General features: G+C 47.3%; 1 protein-coding gene and 1 long non-coding RNA gene across 3 annotated transcripts in view; both read right to left on the bottom strand.

Moving 5' to 3' along the window:
• ME3 (malic enzyme 3) overlaps window positions 1–14,892 on the bottom strand; it is a 142,325-nt gene that overhangs the window by 98,995 nt on the left and 28,438 nt on the right. The gene's annotated exons all lie outside the window — the stretch shown is intronic.
• Window positions 11,030–14,892, bottom strand: part of LOC310880642 — a 31,631-nt gene continuing 27,768 nt past the window's right edge. The window contains exons 4-5 of the long non-coding RNA XR_014571835.1: window positions 14,489–14,569; window positions 11,030–11,779 (exon numbers count right to left, since the gene is read on the bottom strand). This is a non-coding gene — a long non-coding RNA (uncharacterized lncRNA). The remainder of the gene's footprint in view (window positions 11,780–14,488; window positions 14,570–14,892) is intronic.

Genomic DNA, 14,892 nt, shown 5'->3' with positions numbered 1-14,892 from the left:
CCTCGAGTTTCCCCAGGTTCTTTCTGCCAGAGGCTCCAGGTGGGACCATTCTCTCCGGCTGCGGTGTAGAGCACATTCTTTACATCTGGTCCTGTTCGGACTGGCCCGAGGGCTACTGCATGAACTATTTCCTGCTTAATTTGTTCAAAGGCTTGTCGTTGCTCAGGGCCCCATTCAAAAGCATTCTTCTTACGGGTTACTTGGTAGAGCGGGTTTACAATCAGACTGTAATTTGGAATATGCATTCTCCAAAACCCCACGACACCTAGGAAAGTTTGTGTTTCTTTTTTGCTAGTTGGTGGAGACATAGCTGTTATTTTGTTGATCACATCCATTGGGATTTGACGGCGTCCATCTTGCCATTTTATTCCTAAAAACTGGATCTCTCGTGCAGGTCCTTTAACTTTATTCTGTTTTATGGCAAAACCGGCCTTCAGAAGGATTTGGACTATTTTCTTCCCTTTCTCGAAAACTTCTTCTGCAGTGTCACCCCACACAATGATGTCATCGATGTACTGCAGGTGTTCAGGAGCTTCCCCCTGCTCCAGCGCAGACTGGATCAGTCCATGGCAAATGGTAGGGCTGTGTTTCCACCCCTGGGGCAGCCGATTCCAAGTATATTGGACTCCCCTCCAAGTGAAAGCAAACTGTGGCCTGCACTGTGCTGCTAGAGGGATGGAGAAAAATGCATTAGCGATATCAATTGTGGCATACCACTTGGCTGCCTTTGATTCCAGTTCATACTGGAGTTCTAGCATGTCCGGCACTGCAGCACTCAGTGGTGGCGTGACTTCGTTCAGGCCACGATAGTCCACTGTTAGTCTCCACTCACCATTAGACTTTCGCACTGGCCATATGGGACTATTAAAAGGTGAATGAGTCTTGCTGATCACTCCTTGGCTCTCCAGTTGACGAATTAGCTTATGGATGGGACTCAGGGAGTCTCGGTTGGTGCGATATTGCCGCCGGTGCACAGTTGTGGTAGCGATCGGCACTTGCTGTTCTTCAACCCTCAGCAACCCCACAACAGAAGGGTCCTCTGAGAGACCAGGCAAGGTAGACAACTGTTTAATGTCCTCTGTCTCCAAAGCAGCTATGCCAAAAGCCCAGCGGAACCCTTTTGGGTCCTTGAAATATCCTCTTCTAAGATAGTCTATGCCAAGGATGCACGGAGCATCTGGGCCAGTCACAATACGGTGCTTTTGCCACTCATTACCGGTTAGACTCACTTCAGCCTCCAATACAGTTAACTGCTGGGATCCCCCCGTCACACCATAAATACAGATGGGCTCTGGCCCTTTATAGCTTGATGGCATTAGAGTACATTGTGCACCGGTGTCTACCAAAGCCTTATACTTCTGTGCGTCTGACGTGCCAGGCCATCGAATCCACACAGTCCAATAAACTCGATTGTCCCTTTCCTCCCCCTGGCTGGAGGCAGGGCCCCTCTAGTCCTGGTCAGAATCTTCATTTCTGTGTTTAAAGGACTGCCTGCTGGAAGTTGGAGCAGCAAACCTTTCAGAGAACTCCTTTTTCCCAATTGTTTTCCTTTGCAATTCACGTACCCGTGCCTCTAGGGTCGCAGTAGATTTTCCATCCCATTTTCTCATGTCCTCTCCATGGTCACGTAGGTAAAACCACAGGGTGGCGCGGTGTGTGTGCCCACCATATTGTCTTCCTTGCATAGATGAACGTTTACCCCTAATAGCTGAGACACTGGTTTGTACAGGTGGGGAGAAAAATAAACTCTCTTTAAGTTGGTGGATCTCTTCAGAAAGTTTCTCCAAGGTATTCTCTTTTAGCTGGTGGACACTAGTTCGTTCAGGTGAAGGGGAAGATAATCTTTCTTCAAGTTGGTGGATCTTTTCAGAAAGTTTCTCCAAAGCATTCTCTTTTAGCTGGTGGACACTGGTTCGTTCAGGTGAAGGGGAAGATAATCTTTCTTCAAGTTGGTGGATCTTTTCAGAGAGTTTCTCCACAGCTGAGACACAGGCCTTTAGGGAAGAGGAGAGATTTCCTTCGTACTGCCGGAGTATTTTAGTCACTTCATTCACTGTGGGATTCTCCTCCGTTTTCCAGGCTAGTATTGCCAATGAGCTGGCATATGATGATGGGGCACTCCGTACAAACTTCCGCCACATGGGTGGTGTACACTGGACTGCATCTGGATCTGTGGATGTTTGTGCGTCATCTAGGTCCTTATAAATTACTTCCCGTACGGCCAATTCCCTCAGGTACTGAATTCCCTTCTCCATGGTGGTCCATTTGCTTGGTAAACATACAAGTTCTTCCTTGAAGAGATACCTTTCCTTCACAGCTGACAGGAGACGCCTCCAGAGGCTGCGAGATTGTGCTCCATCTCCAATTGCTTTGTCAATGCATGCGTCCCTAGCAAGGGATCCCAGCCGCCTGGCTTCCTTGCCCTCCAATTCCACATAATTGGCTCCCGTGTCCCAGCACCGGAGCAGCCAGGTGACAAGCTGCTCGCCTATACAGCGACCAAAATCTTTTCGCACATCTCGTAGCTCACGCTGGTATAGAGTCCGGGTAATTACTGTTGATTTTCCGACATCCTCATCCTCATCTTCAGTCTCCTGCACCTTTGATGGCTGGTATGGAGTCCGGGTAGTTACTGTTGATTTTTCGCCATCCTCATCCTCATCTTCAGTCTCCTGCACCTTTGATGGCCCAGCCTCGTCTTCACTTCGCCCAGACTTAGCAGAAGACTGTCTGCGTTTTAAACGACCTGAGCCTCTATACCATTTTTTCACCTTGTCTACAGGGGCAACTTGCACTGCTACAGCTCGTTTCTCTGACCCAGCCACAGGGTCTGCCACAGGGGTTGGAATACCCTCTGCGGGGTCAACTTGCACTGCTACAGCTCGTTTCTCTGACCCAGACACAGGGTCTGCCACAGGGCTTGGAATACACTCTGCGGGGTCAACTTGCACTGCTACAGCTCGTTTCTCTGACCCAGACACAGGGTCTGCCACAGGGGTTGGGATACCCTCTGCGGGGTCAACTTGCACTGCTACAGCTCGTTTCTCTGACCCAGCCGCAGGAGTGGGAGCAGCTGCAGGAGCTGGGGCAGCTGCAGGAGCTGGGGCAGCTGCAGGAGCTGGAGCGGCTGCAGGGGCTGGAGCTGGAGCGGCTGCAGGAGCTGGAGCTGGAGCGGCTGCAGGAGCCGGAACGGCTGCAGGAGCTGGAGCTGAAGCAGCTGCAGGAGCTGGAGCGGCTGCAGGAGCTGGAGCTGGAGTAGCTGCAGGAGCTGGAGCTGGAGCGGCTGCAGGAGCTGGAGCGGCTGCAGGAGCTGGAGCTGGAGTAGCTGCAGGAGCTGGAACTGGAGCGGCTGCAGGAGCTGGAGCTGGAGCTGGAGCGGCTGCAGGAGCTGGAGCTGGAGTAGCTGCAGGAGCTGGAACTGGAGCGGCTGCAGGAGCTGGAGCTGGAGTAGCTGCAGGAGCTGGAACTGGAGCGGCTGCAGGAGCTAGGTTGCTAATAACATCAATTGCAGCTCGATAGGCACAAGCCAGACCCCAGCACGCTACAGTGATTTGTGTCACTTTGGAACTGCCAGAGTCATGACACCTTTTTTTCAAGCATTCTGCCAGCTTTTTAGGATTTTGCAGTTGTTCAGGGGTGAATGTCCAAAACACTGGAGGTGACCACTGCTCTAGAAACCTGCCCATATCCTCCCACACTCCCTGCCACTCGCAACTATCCCGCCTCAAGACAGATCTCCGGATGAGATTCCTAAGTAGTTGTTTAACCCTCCACAAAATCTGAAGCGCATTCAGGAGACATAACAACAAGAGCAGGCTGGTCTGAGTATCCCAAGGATATTCAACATCTCGGAGAACCACCGTAACTAACTCGGGGGATAAGAGGGTGGTGGTGAAGGAGAAAGGGAGAGTGAACAGGTAGGGAAACATGTCTTCCCCTGTCCCCTTCACAGATTGGCTCCCTAACGAAAACAGGCAATAGGTGTAATTGCTAATAGTTTCCGAGATATGGGTTCCAAAGTATAGAGTCGACGTCAGTGCTGAGTACAAATACCAGGTTAAAGTCGTGACCAGATATTTCATCATTTCATAAGCCATTGTTACACCGCACAGTACCATAACAATCTTAAACCAGGGCCCGGAAAGGATAAACAGTGCAACAGGGAGCACATACAGAAAGTAACGCACCATAAAACTCAATTTGGAATACAGGTACAGCAGACTGGAGATTAAGGCAATCAACATCGTGACTAGCAACTATTAAGCAGGTCCAATACTTATACCAATTTTAGTTTAACACACTCTGGTCAGATTTGTCGATATCTCAACCCTTCGGGCCCCACGTTGGGCGCCAAAAAGACTGTTGTGGTTTAACCCGGCTGGCAGCTAAACACCACACAGCCGTTCGCTCACCCTCCCCCCTCCCTCTCTGGGATGGGGGGAGAGAAACGGGAAAGTGAAGCCTGTGAGTTGAGATAAAGACGGTTTATTAAGACAGGAAAATAATAATAACAATAATAATAATAATAGTGATAATGGTAATAGTATTAACAATAATAATGTGTAAGAAAACAAGTGATGCACAATGCAATTGCTCACCACCCGCTGACCGATGCCCAGCCTATTCCCGAGCAGCCGGCCCCCCCACCCCGGCCAGCCACCCCTATATATTGTTTAGCATGACGTCAGATGGTATGGAATACCCCTTTGGCCAGTTTGGGTCAGCTGTCCTGGGTCTGTCCCCTCCCAGCTCCTGCTGCACCCCCAGCCTGCTCGCTGGCAGGACAGAGCAAGAAGCCGAAAAGTCCTTGGCCTGGTGTAAACACTGCTCTGCAACAATTAAAACATCAGCATGTTATCAGCGCTCTTCTCATCCTAATCCAAAACATAGCACCCTACCAGCTACTATGAGCTACTTAACTCTGTCCTAACTGGAACCAGGACAGACCAAAACCAAACAAATAAACCCACACCATGTCAATTTAGGGGCATGGAAAACTTGTGACTTTTCATCTCCCTGTTTTAATTCCGGGGGAGGGGGGGAGTGGTTCTTCCAAGAAGTAATCCATGAAAATTGTATTCTACATTTCACAGATGCTGGGAAAACAAAAATTATCTTTGCCCATCCTTTCCATGTCACTCACAATTCTGTCAACGGAATAGTCCCAGTTGGGTCAATAATTCACCTTTATGTTGCCAGTCCAGGTCCACCTGAGCCACTTCAATCTTAGCAGCCTGATCCACCTGCTGGTTGTTTTGGTGTTCTTCAGTAGCCCGATTCTTGGGCACATGAGCATCTACATGGCGTACCTTTACAACCAGGTTCTCTACCCGGGCAGCAATATCTTGCCACAATGCCGCAGCCCAGATGGGCTTGCCCCTGCGCTGCCAGTTGTTCTGCTTCCATTGCTGTAACCACCCCCACAGGGCATTTGCTACCATCCATGAATCAGTATAGAGATAGAGAACTGGCCACTTTTCTCGTTCAGCAATATCTAAAGCCAGCTGAATGGCTTTTACTTCTGCAAACTGACTCGATTCACCTTCTCCCTCAGCAGCTTCTGCAACTCGTCGTGTAGGACTCCATACAGCAGCTTTCCATCTCCGATGCTTTCCCACAATACGACAGGACCCGTCAGTGAACAAGGCATATTTCTTTTCATTTTCCGGTAGCTTGTTGTACAGGGGGGCTTCTTCAGCACGAACCACCTCCTCCTCTGGTGATATCCCAAAGTATTTGCCTTCTGGCCAGTCCATAATCACCTCCAAGATTCCTGGGCGACTGGGGTTTCCTATTCGAGCCCGCTGAGTAATCAGTGCAACCCACTTGCTCCATGTAGCATCAGTTGCATGATGCGTAGAGGGGACCCTTCCTTTGAACATCCAGCCTAGTACCGGCAGTCGGGGTGCCAGGAGGAGCTGCGCTTCAGTACCGACCACTTCCGAAGCAGATCGAACTCCTTCATATGCTGCCAATATCTCCTTTTCAGTTGGAGTATAGCGGGCTTCAGATCCTCTGTATCCCCGACTCCAAAACCCCAGGGGTCGACCTCGAGTTTCCCCAGGTTCTTTCTGCCAGAGGCTCCAGGTGGGACCATTCTCTCCGGCTGCGGTGTAGAGCACATTCTTTACATCTGGTCCTGTTCGGACTGGCCCGAGGGCTACTGCATGAACTATTTCCTGCTTAATTTGTTCAAAGGCTTGTCGTTGCTCAGGGCCCCATTCAAAAGCATTCTTCTTACGGGTTACTTGGTAGAGCGGGTTTACAATCAGACTGTAATTTGGAATATGCATTCTCCAAAACCCCACGACACCTAGGAAAGTTTGTGTTTCTTTTTTGCTAGTTGGTGGAGACATAGCTGTTATTTTGTTGATCACATCCATTGGGATTTGACGGCGTCCATCTTGCCATTTTATTCCTAAAAACTGGATCTCTCGTGCAGGTCCTTTAACTTTATTCTGTTTTATGGCAAAACCGGCCTTCAGAAGGATTTGGACTATTTTCTTCCCTTTCTCGAAAACTTCTTCTGCAGTGTCACCCCACACAATGATGTCATCGATGTACTGCAGGTGTTCAGGAGCTTCCCCCTGCTCCAGCGCAGACTGGATCAGTCCATGGCAAATGGTAGGGCTGTGTTTCCACCCCTGGGGCAGCCGATTCCAAGTATATTGGACTCCCCTCCAAGTGAAAGCAAACTGTGGCCTGCACTGTGCTGCTAGAGGGATGGAGAAAAATGCATTAGCGATATCAATTGTGGCATACCACTTGGCTGCCTTTGATTCCAGTTCATACTGGAGTTCTAGCATGTCCGGCACTGCAGCACTCAGTGGTGGCGTGACTTCGTTCAGGCCACGATAGTCCACTGTTAGTCTCCACTCACCATTAGACTTTCGCACTGGCCATATGGGACTATTAAAAGGTGAATGAGTCTTGCTGATCACTCCTTGGCTCTCCAGTTGACGAATTAGCTTATGGATGGGACTCAGGGAGTCTCGGTTGGTGCGATATTGCCGCCGGTGCACAGTTGTGGTAGCGATCGGCACTTGCTGTTCTTCAACCCTCAGCAACCCCACAACAGAAGGGTCCTCTGAGAGACCAGGCAAGGTAGACAACTGTTTAATGTCCTCTGTCTCCAAAGCAGCTATGCCAAAAGCCCAGCGGAACCCTTTTGGGTCCTTGAAATATCCTCTTCTAAGATAGTCTATGCCAAGGATGCACGGAGCATCTGGGCCAGTCACAATACGGTGCTTTTGCCACTCATTACCGGTTAGACTCACTTCAGCCTCCAATACAGTTAACTGCTGGGATCCCCCCGTCACACCATAAATACAGATGGGCTCTGGCCCTTTATAGCTTGATGGCATTAGAGTACATTGTGCACCGGTGTCTACCAAAGCCTTATACTTCTGTGCGTCTGACGTGCCAGGCCATCGAATCCACACAGTCCAATAAACTCGATTGTCCCTTTCCTCCCCCTGGCTGGAGGCAGGGCCCCTCTAGTCCTGGTCAGAATCTTCATTTCTGTGTTTAAAGGACTGCCTGCTGGAAGTTGGAGCAGCAAACCTTTCAGAGAACTCCTTTTTCCCAATTGTTTTCCTTTGCAATTCACGTACCCGTGCCTCTAGGGTCGCAGTAGATTTTCCATCCCATTTTCTCATGTCCTCTCCATGGTCACGTAGGTAAAACCACAGGGTGGCGCGGTGTGTGTGCCCACCATATTGTCTTCCTTGCATAGATGAACGTTTACCCCTAATAGCTGAGACACTGGTTTGTACAGGTGGGGAGAAAAATAAACTCTCTTTAAGTTGGTGGATCTCTTCAGAAAGTTTCTCCAAGGTATTCTCTTTTAGCTGGTGGACACTAGTTCGTTCAGGTGAAGGGGAAGATAATCTTTCTTCAAGTTGGTGGATCTTTTCAGAAAGTTTCTCCAAAGCATTCTCTTTTAGCTGGTGGACACTGGTTCGTTCAGGTGAAGGGGAAGATAATCTTTCTTCAAGTTGGTGGATCTTTTCAGAGAGTTTCTCCACAGCTGAGACACAGGCCTTTAGGGAAGAGGAGAGATTTCCTTCGTACTGCCGGAGTATTTTAGTCACTTCATTCACTGTGGGATTCTCCTCCGTTTTCCAGGCTAGTATTGCCAATGAGCTGGCATATGATGATGGGGCACTCCGTACAAACTTCCGCCACATGGGTGGTGTACACTGGACTGCATCTGGATCTGTGGATGTTTGTGCGTCATCTAGGTCCTTATAAATTACTTCCCGTACGGCCAATTCCCTCAGGTACTGAATTCCCTTCTCCATGGTGGTCCATTTGCTTGGTAAACATACAAGTTCTTCCTTGAAGAGATACCTTTCCTTCACAGCTGACAGGAGACGCCTCCAGAGGCTGCGAGATTGTGCTCCATCTCCAATTGCTTTGTCAATGCATGCGTCCCTAGCAAGGGATCCCAGCCGCCTGGCTTCCTTGCCCTCCAATTCCACATAATTGGCTCCCGTGTCCCAGCACCGGAGCAGCCAGGTGACAAGCTGCTCGCCTATACAGCGACCAAAATCTTTTCGCACATCTCGTAGCTCACGCTGGTATAGAGTCCGGGTAATTACTGTTGATTTTCCGACATCCTCATCCTCATCTTCAGTCTCCTGCACCTTTGATGGCTGGTATGGAGTCCGGGTAGTTACTGTTGATTTTTCGCCATCCTCATCCTCATCTTCAGTCTCCTGCACCTTTGATGGCCCAGCCTCGTCTTCACTTCGCCCAGACTTAGCAGAAGACTGTCTGCGTTTTAAACGACCTGAGCCTCTATACCATTTTTTCACCTTGTCTACAGGGGCAACTTGCACTGCTACAGCTCGTTTCTCTGACCCAGCCACAGGGTCTGCCACAGGGGTTGGAATACCCTCTGCGGGGTCAACTTGCACTGCTACAGCTCGTTTCTCTGACCCAGACACAGGGTCTGCCACAGGGCTTGGAATACACTCTGCGGGGTCAACTTGCACTGCTACAGCTCGTTTCTCTGACCCAGACACAGGGTCTGCCACAGGGGTTGGGATACCCTCTGCGGGGTCAACTTGCACTGCTACAGCTCGTTTCTCTGACCCAGCCGCAGGAGTGGGAGCAGCTGCAGGAGCTGGGGCAGCTGCAGGAGCTGGGGCAGCTGCAGGAGCTGGAGCGGCTGCAGGGGCTGGAGCTGGAGCGGCTGCAGGAGCTGGAGCTGGAGCGGCTGCAGGAGCCGGAACGGCTGCAGGAGCTGGAGCTGAAGCAGCTGCAGGAGCTGGAGCGGCTGCAGGAGCTGGAGCTGGAGTAGCTGCAGGAGCTGGAGCTGGAGCGGCTGCAGGAGCTGGAGCGGCTGCAGGAGCTGGAGCTGGAGTAGCTGCAGGAGCTGGAACTGGAGCGGCTGCAGGAGCTGGAGCTGGAGCTGGAGCGGCTGCAGGAGCTGGAGCTGGAGTAGCTGCAGGAGCTGGAACTGGAGCGGCTGCAGGAGCTGGAGCTGGAGTAGCTGCAGGAGCTGGAACTGGAGCGGCTGCAGGAGCTAGGTTGCTAATAACATCAATTGCAGCTCGATAGGCACAAGCCAGACCCCAGCACGCTACAGTGATTTGTGTCACTTTGGAACTGCCAGAGTCATGACACCTTTTTTTCAAGCATTCTGCCAGCTTTTTAGGATTTTGCAGTTGTTCAGGGGTGAATGTCCAAAACACTGGAGGTGACCACTGCTCTAGAAACCTGCCCATATCCTCCCACACTCCCTGCCACTCGCAACTATCCCGCCTCAAGACAGATCTCCGGATGAGATTCCTAAGTAGTTGTTTAACCCTCCACAAAATCTGAAGCGCATTCAGGAGACATAACAACAAGAGCAGGCTGGTCTGAGTATCCCAAGGATATTCAACATCTCGGAGAACCACCGTAACTAACTCGGGGGATAAGAGGGTGGTGGTGAAGGAGAAAGGGAGAGTGAACAGGTAGGGAAACATGTCTTCCCCTGTCCCCTTCACAGATTGGCTCCCTAACGAAAACAGGCAATAGGTGTAATTGCTAATAGTTTCCGAGATATGGGTTCCAAAGTATAGAGTCGACGTCAGTGCTGAGTACAAATACCAGGTTAAAGTCGTGACCAGATATTTCATCATTTCATAAGCCATTGTTACACCGCACAGTACCATAACAATCTTAAACCAGGGCCCGGAAAGGATAAACAGTGCAACAGGGAGCACATACAGAAAGTAACGCACCATAAAACTCAATTTGGAATACAGGTACAGCAGACTGGAGATTAAGGCAATCAACATCGTGACTAGCAACTATTAAGCAGGTCCAATACTTATACCAATTTTAGTTTAACACACTCTGGTCAGATTTGTCGATATCTCAACCCTTCGGGCCCCACGTTGGGCGCCAAAAAGACTGTTGTGGTTTAACCCGGCTGGCAGCTAAACACCACACAGCCGTTCGCTCACCCTCCCCCCTCCCTCTCTGGGATGGGGGGAGAGAAACGGGAAAGTGAAGCCTGTGAGTTGAGATAAAGACGGTTTATTAAGACAGGAAAATAATAATAACAATAATAATAATAATAGTGATAATGGTAATAGTATTAACAATAATAATGTGTAAGAAAACAAGTGATGCACAATGCAATTGCTCACCACCCGCTGACCGATGCCCAGCCTATTCCCGAGCAGCCGGCCCCCCCACCCCGGCCAGCCACCCCTATATATTGTTTAGCATGACGTCAGGTGGTATGGAATACCCCTTTGGCCAGTTTGGGTCAGCTGTCCTGGGTCTGTCCCCTCCCAGCTCCTGCTGCACCCCCAGCCTGCTCGCTGGCAGGACAGAGCAAGAAGCCGAAAAGTCCTTGGCCTGGTGTAAACACTGCTCTGCAACAATTAAAACATCAGCATGTTATCAGCGCTCTTCTCATCCTAATCCAAAACATAGCACCCTACCAGCTACTATGAGCTACTTAACTCTGTCCTAACTGGAACCAGGACAGACCAAAACCAAACAAATAAACCCACACCATGTCAATTTAGGGGCATGGAAAACTTGTGACTTTTCATCTCCCTGTTTTAATTCCGGGGGAGGGGGGGAGTGGTTCTTCCAAGAAGTAATCCATGAAAATTGTATTCTACATTTCACAGATGCTGGGAAAACAAAAATTATCTTTGCCCATCCTTTCCATGTCACTCACAATTCTGTCAACGGAATAGTCCCAGTTGGGTCAATTGCTCCTTATGTGGAAGCCATTCTTCCCCCTGATCGTCCTTACTGCCCTTCTCTGGACCTCTGCCAGGCATCCCTTTGTGCAGGGCATTTATGAGCAAGCAGAACAGGGCAGATCTCAGCACAGATCCCTCCGTAACTTCACTGGCAACTTCTCTTCATTCACTCCAAGACTTTGTTTCTTATTTCGTTAATTACTGACATAGAGACACATGGATATTTCCTGCTCTATCACTGCTGCTTTGTCTCCTAAAAAATCTTTGTGGAGGGCAGCATCAAAAATCTATCAAAATCCAATTAGACTGTATCAACCAAACCACATTTCCCTTCTTATTTGTGATCCCTTCAGTGATTTACAAACCATGCGGTTTTCTAAATATGCCTTTAGAGATGCCATACAGACTCTTCCCCAGCAGATTTTATTTGTCCAAGCATCTACTCATTCCATCCTTTATTAGACAGTCCCTGCTAATTTGCTGATGCAGGTGTTGCAGGCCTGTAGCTCCCCATGTTTCCGTGGAATCTTTTTACAATGGGCATCTGTTGTCTTCAGATACTGTGAAAGATTTAAGCGACAATAAGTATTAATGTAAGCAATGCAGCTACTTAATCCGAAATTTCCCTACAGCTCACAGTTGAACACCATCAAAATTGCAGGACCTAGTGTATCATAACTTCTTCCATAGTAACTTCAATGTTGGACATTTTTTCTCCTGAATTTACCCCAGAAAACTCTACAGCACCTGTTTCTCCCCTGTTTCTTCTATAATGAATAGCAGTAAAAATAATTCAATTGGCTTCCCTGCAGTTGGGTGCCTATCATCTTCAACAGCTTCTTTTTAAACTGAGGTCGTCAACTGACCCTAAAGACTCTCGGGCTGGCTTTTGCTCTTGATATGTTTGAATAATTTTGTACTAGTTTTGAATCCTTTAGCTAATTGTTCCTTTTTTTTTTTTTTTTTTTTTTTTTGCTTTACATTTATGTATCTCTTCTGCAAGATATTACGATTTATTCCATTTTTATTCTTTGGATACAATTTCAGCTTTTCAAAGACTGCCTTCCCATCTTTTCATAACCTAAGTTACTTTGCTGTTCAGCCATACCTGCTGCCTTTGACCATTTTCCAAGCATTTCTTAAGAGGTGATTTATACCAGTGATTCTGGTGTGGCAGTGTTCAGCATCCCCATACCTCCTGTAAGGATTTAATTCTCTTAAACGCCCTTTTGGACATCCTTTTATCAATTTTCCTCACACACATAGTTAACCTTATAAAAGCTGAGCACAACTGTGACATGCTCAACTGTGGGTTTTATCTTTGTAATGACGCTGGATCTAAAATACCTCATAGTCACTGATACTGAGCAGCACTTCAAAATGCAAAATTTTCAGCCTGACCTGGCACATTACTTAATGCCAAGCAAAGGACTGTATTTTTTTTTTTTTGTAAAGTACCTTGATCTGCATGAAAGAATCACTGGTAGCATCTCTACATTTCATCTCTGGACAAATGTTAGACAATACATGAAATAACTGATGTGGTGGTAACTGGAATCTCCATGTGCAAATAGTATTTTCTGCCCCTGTGATCTCAGTGTGTGCAGACGCTGTCCCAGTCCTAGCAGAAGAGCAAATTACACGGACCATATATTCTATTTTTCCAACTTAAACATGAAATTTCAATTCACATTGTCTAGAATCTCTGACAACTCGTGCTACCTAGCCTGATCTTTAAAATATTTTGTGGGGTTAGCCTTTATTATTTTTTTTGGGAATGAGGTCAAACACCACAAATTCATGTCCAGACTTGACTTTACCATGAATTAAGCCTTTCCAGGTGGCAGGTGATATCTAAGTACTGGAAGTACAGTTCTTCTGCTCTCTCCTATGTCTAAAATAAGCTACTGACAGGTCTTCCTGATGACCTTGTAAGGAAACAAGTCCCCTATTTACAAATCATTTTAGAGTAAAAACAAGAAAAAAGAGTCTGAAAAATTGCTGGAAAATATAGATTCGGTTTGGTCTAAAAATGCTATTTGTAAGCATTTTAACTGGAATAGAAATGGAGAAATGAAACAATTCTCCTTGGCAGAGATTTAAACAAAATATGCCTTCTGCCAAAAGTTGTAGTTTAGTTCTGGTCTCATTTGAAAAACAAACATCACAGAGCATTAAAATCCTCCATTTTATATCCCTTAAGCAGCAACAAAGCATCAATGTCAAGCTAAATAAAAAGGAATGAAACTTTTAATAGTTGGAGTTCAATGGCTAGAAATAAGTGTCTTCAAGCCCCTGAGCTCACAGCCTCAAGCACAAGGACATACCTGCTCTTCCAGATGTGGTTTTTGATACCTATGGCAAACCAAGTTTTGTTGTTGTTTTCTTTTTTTTGTTGTTTGTTTAAATAAGAAAAATGCCTAACACCACACAAAACCCAAGTTTTTATTGTTGCCCAGATGCGGCAGGCTTTGTAAGGTGACCTGAACCACGCACACCAGCCTTCCCCATCCTGCACTGACGCTCACTGACCATGGCTCTGCGTTGTTCCTCTTCATAGCCAGGTACCTCCTGATCCTGCATCGCTCCCTCTCCCACCTCCTGCTGTGGAACAGTGTCTCTCGCTATCTGAATTAACCATAATTATCACAACAGGACCCAAGGTCACATATGCTGTACAACTCTAGACAATATAATTATGGAACACATTTATTTTAAGATTTTTTTCCATGTGCATGTTCACCTTCTGCCTCATTTTTTCCTCAGACAGATTACTAAAAATCTCAATTGGCTGGGTTCAGTGAGTTTATCTTTACCTGCAGGGCCCTTGGAGGAAGCTGAATTTTTTGTTTAAAAAATTTATTCCCTCCTCTCTTTTCTGTCTTTCTAAAAAGATGTATAAGTTCCTTCCTCCTTCCACATTTTAAACTCCCTTTTAATTATTCTAGCTTCTTAAGTTTGAGCTATTAAAATAAAAAACTCTGCAATGTGGTAACAGGAAGGAGAGAAAAGAAGAGCAAAGAACAGCAGGTAGCTCAGGTAGCTGGGTTTTTATTGTACTTAGTGAGAAAAAGTATAACTTTCTAAAAAAGATGAGTAAATGAAATAAAAACTAGAGCGCTTGAAAGTCTCATTTTAACTGAAAACTGGAAATCTTCGAAGAAAAGTTTATCACTGAAAAAATTTTGAAAGAGATTTTTTTTTAAAGGGAAAAAGTTTTAAACAGGGAAAATAAATAAGGAAACGAACCCCCAAAATTCAGCTCTCACCTTAGAACCGATGGGGTATTTCCAGCAGTTTCTGTTCCCAAAGATCTGGGGCTGACTGCTTGCCCAGCTCTACTAGTCCTACTGGAAAAGATGATGAACAATTCTCAGTGGGCTTCAGGACAAATTCCTGTTCTTGTGCTCTGCCGCAAATCAACAGAGAGCCACAGAAAGAATTCCAGGTTGAATTCCCTGGCTGCAAGTGGGATAAATTATGGCAACCACAAGACAGGCACCAACTACAGCCTGAAAGACAACAAAACAAAACAAAAACCAGAAAACCCAACCACGGTGACAAACAGCCAAGACAGATGAAACCACTTCTTGGAGGTTCTTGGACAAAGAAGCTTGAAAGCACGCAAGGAGGGCTGCTTAGTCATCTGGGATGTAAAACCTGACAGATTAAT

The sequence above is a fragment of the Anser anser genome, assembly GCF_964211835.1.
Source record: "Anser anser genome assembly, chromosome: 1".
Classification (NCBI taxonomy): domain Eukaryota; kingdom Metazoa; phylum Chordata; class Aves; order Anseriformes; family Anatidae; genus Anser; species Anser anser.
Note: the sequence above shows the minus strand (reverse complement) of the source record. Positions and strands in the feature narration are given on the sequence as shown.